Source organism: Eleginops maclovinus, chromosome 5 (genome assembly GCF_036324505.1).
Source record: "Eleginops maclovinus isolate JMC-PN-2008 ecotype Puerto Natales chromosome 5, JC_Emac_rtc_rv5, whole genome shotgun sequence".
In the NCBI taxonomy this organism is placed as follows: Eukaryota; Metazoa; Chordata; class Actinopteri; order Perciformes; family Eleginopidae; genus Eleginops; species Eleginops maclovinus.
The window spans coordinates 12,465,405-12,471,801 of NC_086353.1; positions in this window are offsets into that span (position 1 = coordinate 12,465,405).

Below are 6,397 nucleotides of genomic sequence, written 5' to 3' on the forward strand. Positions count from 1 at the left end.
TGGCAATGAAAATCTTATATCCCAGGCTCCTCCAACAACTCAACATGCATAGTGCAAAAAAGATAAATAAAATAATGCAAAAATTAGACAAGAATAAACCAGTGTAAACAGCTAGTGCAATAACGTAAGGTGCAATACCAATAATAAAGATGTAAAGATGTAAAATATATACATATGTAGAATGAATTGAGATTATTTAAATATACTGTACAGTAATTTAAATACTTTACACTGTTGTATGAGGAGGTATAGACAGATGCATATATTACATATAAACAGATATTTATGGCAGATATGTATAATATATAGATATGTGTACTATACAAAGATGTGAGTAGACATTCACAGAACTCAGGAGTTATAGCCTTATAGTTATTGTGTCTTATAGCCTGTGGAGTAAAACTGGCCCTGAGTCTGGTGGTCTTGGTCCGGATGCTGCTGTACCGTCTGCCAGACAGCAGTAGACAGAACAGACTGTTGCTGGGGTGATGGGGGTCCTTTAATATCCTACCGGCCTTCTTCCTACACCGCTGGGTGTAGAGGTCCTCCATGGACGGCAGCTCCGTCCTGGTGATGTGCTGAGCAGTTTTCACCACCCTCTGTAGAGTCTTACGGTTGAGGGTGGTGCAATGGCCATACCAGGCCGTGATGCAGCCAGTCAGGACACTCTCGATGGTGCACCTGTAGAAGAGTATCCTGGAGTCCATGTTGAACTTCCGCAGCCTGCGGAGGAAGAAGAGCCGCTGTCGAGCCGTCTTGGATATGACCCTGGTGTGATGTGTCCATGTCAGGTCCTCACTGATGTTTACCCCGAGGAACCTGAAGCTGCTGACTCTCTCCACAGGAGTCCCGTCGATGGTGATGGGTGTTTGCCTCTCTCTGCCTCTTCCTGTAGTCCACAATCAGCTCCTTTGTTTTGCTGACGTTGAGATGGAGGTTGTTGTCCTGGCACCAAGATGTCAGGGCTCTGACCTCCTCTCTGTACGCTGTCTCGTTGCCGTCTGTGATGAGGCCGATGACGGTCGTGTCGTCAGCAAACTTGATGATGGTGTTGGAGCTGTTTTGTGGCCTCCGGTGTTGAGGGTCAAGGTGGAGGATGTGATGTTCCCCATCCGCACTGCCTGGGATCTGCCCGTTTGTGTTAGAAACAGAATTTTTGTCACTGACTTGGTTGCAAATTTTTCATTTACATAATTTAAAAGAGGAAACATTCTTGTTAGTTTTGGCCCAAGTTACAGCATAGTATTTGTTACAAAACTATCACAAATAGTAGAGAAAATGGATATGTTGGGGACAGCGAACCAGTAGAAGTTATTGAGGACAGGGTGGTCATGGGTGATTCTAGCATGAATCACGTTTAGCAGCAGAGAAAGGGAGTGAACGACAAATCAAAGTTATGTTTTTTTGGTGATCTGATTTATGTTGTGTTTTAAGTATTCTGTGGGTTTTTAGTGCCGTCACAAAGTATTCTAAATGCATTATTATTGGTTGAATGTGCCCTATAATGCACTTCAGATGTGCAATGGAAGTTACAACTTTAAAAAAAAAAAACCTTGAAAGTGGTTACACCAGCTCTAAGAATGCAATGCTTTGTTCCTGTTAAAAAATATATATTTCTGCATTGATTTTGAAAATAATGTTACTCCTCTAACATCAATTATACTTTATAAAGGTAAAGAGCTAGAGATGTTCAGCTGAGTGAAAGGTTGCAGGGTTGTATCGCTGGACTGCCAAGGAAATAAACAAGGCACTCTTCTCTTCTCCAGTGGTCAGCATTAAGACTGTGGTTGTTGAATTTACTGAGCAGGAACGAGGTGTAATAATCTATATACTGCAATATGCAATATATAACATTAGCTGTGCACCCAGGGTAGGGCATTGCTGGAAAAGAGAAAACATCCTCAACATGTAACATACAGCCAGGAGTTAACTGTGAGTCTTGTCATTAACTGTAAGAGCAGTTATTTCTGTTGACCTTAGTGTGACCCCTTGCATGTATTGGCTTAGTAGGTCTTTGAGTCTATCCATTTGTGCCTTATTAGTGGTTGTCTATTTATTTTCTATTTAAAAAAAGACTTTTTCCAATGTATATGCAGAAAGCTACACATTCTTCCCATACAATATGAGATTGAAATGTATTTTTATTTAAACTCAGTGACAGTCATACTGCATCCTTTTATATATTTATGAAGTCAAGCAGCAGCTGCAGCCTCATCATCAGCAAACTGATTGCTGCTGTGGTTCTGTTTGCACAAGAAGTTGCCCCCGTTAATGCAAAGAGGATTTTTAATGCATTTATGGCCTTTGACCATTTAAATGGAAGCCACTTTAGCTTTTCAGTAAATGGCAACACAATCTATGGATTGTCTTGCTCTCTCTTTTCTCCACTGCTTCAGCTTTTCTTACTGGTGGTCATAAAGATGTGTGGACAACATTCACACTTACTGTGAAGTATCTGACTGAAATTAAATCAATGCAAGCAAGCACACACACACAGTGGTAGTTTTATAATTGTGAGTACATTGAGTGAATACGTTTCTTTTACCTCGATGAAAGAATTACACATGGGGTTCATGTAAGAATTAGCTACTGTATCACATCAGAGCTTTTGTGTAGATCTCCATATGCTCAAACACACACATACACACAAACAGACACATAAACACACACAGTAAAGAGAGAGCGAGATACCAATGTCTTTCAGTGAGACGAATCATGATTTGTTTTGTTATTTATTTCACTCCACTGACCCCCTTCATCCTCCTTTGTCTTCTACTCCCTCTTTCTTTTTTCTCCTCCTCTTTTTTCTCATATCATTTGTTATTTCAATCTTTTTATATTTGATCATCCCACCCTCCCTTTTCATCATTTGGAGATCATGTTATATGGGCACTTACTATAAAATCACCCCGGTTTACTATACTGAAAGAAAAGGTTTATGTAAACAAATTGAAAAAAACTACAAAACAAAGAGACATTATGACATTTGTGAAGTAAAGATTAATCATCAGACTTTTCAGTTAGACTTTTGTTCCTAATAAACTGGCAACTGCACAATTCGACAAACAGTTCGGTACAGCCATTTCATGTAATGGTGAGATCCTTTCAAGAAAAGAGCGCAATAAAAGGGGGAGGCCTATTTTGAAGGAGTTCAGTACAGTTTCACGTGGTGCTCCTCTAGTTTTCCCTCAGGCTGTGTCCTGCTCTGACGTATTTTGCTGCCTCTATTCATATTTTTCCATGACCTTTTACTCCACCCCAGTAGTTTACCCCTCTGCTCCCCATCCTCTTGCACCATGTTTTCTTTTATTTCCCTTTTCTCATTCCTTTGCCATTCGCCCTGTTTCACTGTATCATCCTGTCTTGTGTTGGGTCTGTGCTCCTTCCCTCCCTCTCTCCCTGCGTACATCCTTCTCTCATAACTGTGGATTAGGGTATCTCACAGCTTAGTCGATGCTAATCAAGTTTATCCACACAGAGGGTGATCATTGGGCTATCAGTAATTACACACGCAGATATTAGCTTACTAAGATAACTGCTTTGGCACATTTTCAATCCACACCATCTCTTTGGATTTAACATTGGTTATCTCTACACTGTGATGCCATACATGACAGCTTAACACAGCAGTTTCTGCTCTTTTGTTTTGTTACACAAAGATCCATCTGTTGTGAAAAAATGCACTTTTGTTTCAAGCTAAGGCCTTTGGAATAGGAGATAATTGTTGCAAATATGATTACAGAAACTGTATTCTTTCTTCTAATGTGCAATTATGATTTGAGATGATAAATTATTGTTTTTGTCCTTTTGTTTCTGCAAAAGGACAATTCAAAAAGCCACATAGGTAAGAATATCCCTCTATTACAATGTTCAAAGCAAAAGAGAAACAATGAGAATTGAATCCCTAGTTTCTGCTTAGATTTACATGACAACATTGATATCACTCTCCAGGGGTGTATGGAAAACAAATTCAGCCTTACACCCTCCTCACAAGGGAGAGGTTAAACTTGTTAAAAGTGTTTTCTGCAAGAAATGTCCTTAAGATAGGGCAACAAATTGTGGTTTTAGTGATAGTTTGAATCTTTGGAGTGGGTTTGTGAGGTACTAGTCCATAGTTAGTTTATTTCCTTTAAATGACAGTCAGTATTGACGGTACAATAACTGACAGATAAGACAGTGGTCAGAGTTTCATATTGGCATCTAATGTGAACAAAAAGCAGAAAGTCATTTTTCACAATATATATGCAGTGATATTAATCACTGGTTTTAGTTGTAATAAATGATATCCATGAAATGTAAGTTTACCTTGTTTCTCTGAGGAAAGGATCTTTTTTTTTCTTTTTTTCTTGCCCACCTCTTAGTCTGAACTGTTCAATAGGTCATAATTGATATGTGCAACACCACAATTGAACCATGGATGGACACTCAACAACCACATAGAGTGGGTTAAAAAAAAACAACCCTCCATAGCACTGACTGTATTAAAGGGGAGGGAAGACAAATGGACACAGATATCAGGTTTATAATGTCCAGTCAGCAGAGACAGAACAGTGTTGGATTGCATCAGGGGAAAAAAAGGTTGTATGCGCTTTTGGCCAATCATTGAAAGGAGAAACGGTGAGGGTTTAAATGTGTGAGTGCGTTTAGAGGAAAAAGCCATAGAAGGTGTACGTACGTGCCTGCCTGAGGGTGTGAAGATCCATTTGTAGGTTATTGAGTTATGATGTGTGTGTGTGTGTGGGGGGGGGGGGGGGGACGAGAGAGAGAGAGAGAGAGAGAGAGAATGTTTTTCATTACGCAATCTAATCTAAGTGGTTATTTTTCTTGTATAAAATCTCCGTCGCCCTCCATGAGACCGCTGTCCTCATCTGTCTAAAAGCACCGGGTGAGTCACTGTGGATCCATACACACACACACACACACACACACACACACACACACACACACACACACACACACACACACACACACACACACACACACACACACACACCAAGTGATAGTGAGTCAGCCCATATCTGCTATAGATGCTCACTTAAATGATGAATAATGAAATAGGGAAAGGCACATAAACTGCTCAAATGACATGTGAACTGAGTGGACAGTGGACATATGGATGATCCTGATAACCACAGTCTCACACTAACAAACTAACAATGACATCCTCATTGAGCGTTAGGGCAGCTGGACTATGGGCTGAACAGGTGTTTGGTACTATGATACCTTGAGGTACATGTTTCCTTTGTTTGCAAGCAGATTACTCAACAAAAAAGTATGTTGTTGAAGTCAAAAATGTATTCACATTTTGAAAATAGAACGAAATAGCTAGCTTTTCCTTGTGGGATACATTTCACTGACTAGAGCCTCTAAAGTTAACTAATTAAAAAGTGTTATGTTGTTTGTTAAATCCCTACACAAACAGAAGTTAAATAGCACAATGTTTCTCGGTTTGCTAATTGCTGTTTCGTCCTTTTTCAAGTCTTTTTGCTAAGCTATTTGCTCATTGCATTTTTCACTGAGGCCAAAACCAATATAGGAGCTCCACCTATCAGATCCCATGTCCTTCAAATTAGGTGTGTTTCCCAATTTTTTGAAGAAAAACTTTTAAAAAGTCCAAAGGCTGGGTCTAAATGGGTGTCTGTTATGAGAGTTTGATCACCACCAAAGTTGTTTTCTGATGACATTCTAATGAAACCATTACTTGTCATATTTTTTCCGGAGAATTATACTGCAAAAACAAACTAATTAGGTACGAAATTAAATTAAAATGTAGTTCTGCTTCTGTTCTAGTTTGTTTAGCCCCATCCTGTCATCATATGCTGAGAAAGGCGTAATTAGCTGTGGGGCGAAGCAATGAGGTTTGAGATTAATCATGTGTGTAAGAAAAAGAAAAAAAAACACAACGGTCCCAGTGTTCTTTCTTTTCCTAGAGCAACAGGAAACCCACACACACACACACACACACACACACACACACACACACACACACACACACACACACACACACACACACACACACACACACACACACACACACACACACACACATAGACCAATAGATAAAAACACACAAAATCCACTCATAACCAAACCCATGCAACACACAAACACACTCTTAAATGCAACACTGGCCCTGAGGCATTAAGTGAAATAAATGGCTTCTCAGCCACCAGGAGGCTCTGATAATATGCAATGTGTTTCTCAGGAATTAATCATTTTTCTTGGAAATAGAATGAATGAATCTCATTCTATCTGATGTTTCTTCGCCATTTGTTTTTACATATCTTTACATTCATAGCCCATTAAACTGTCCAAAACATAGGCCTTATTATTACTGAGCTTTAGTTTGTGGGATTGGAAATGTTTGGTTTTGCACACATCATGACTGTTAAATTAA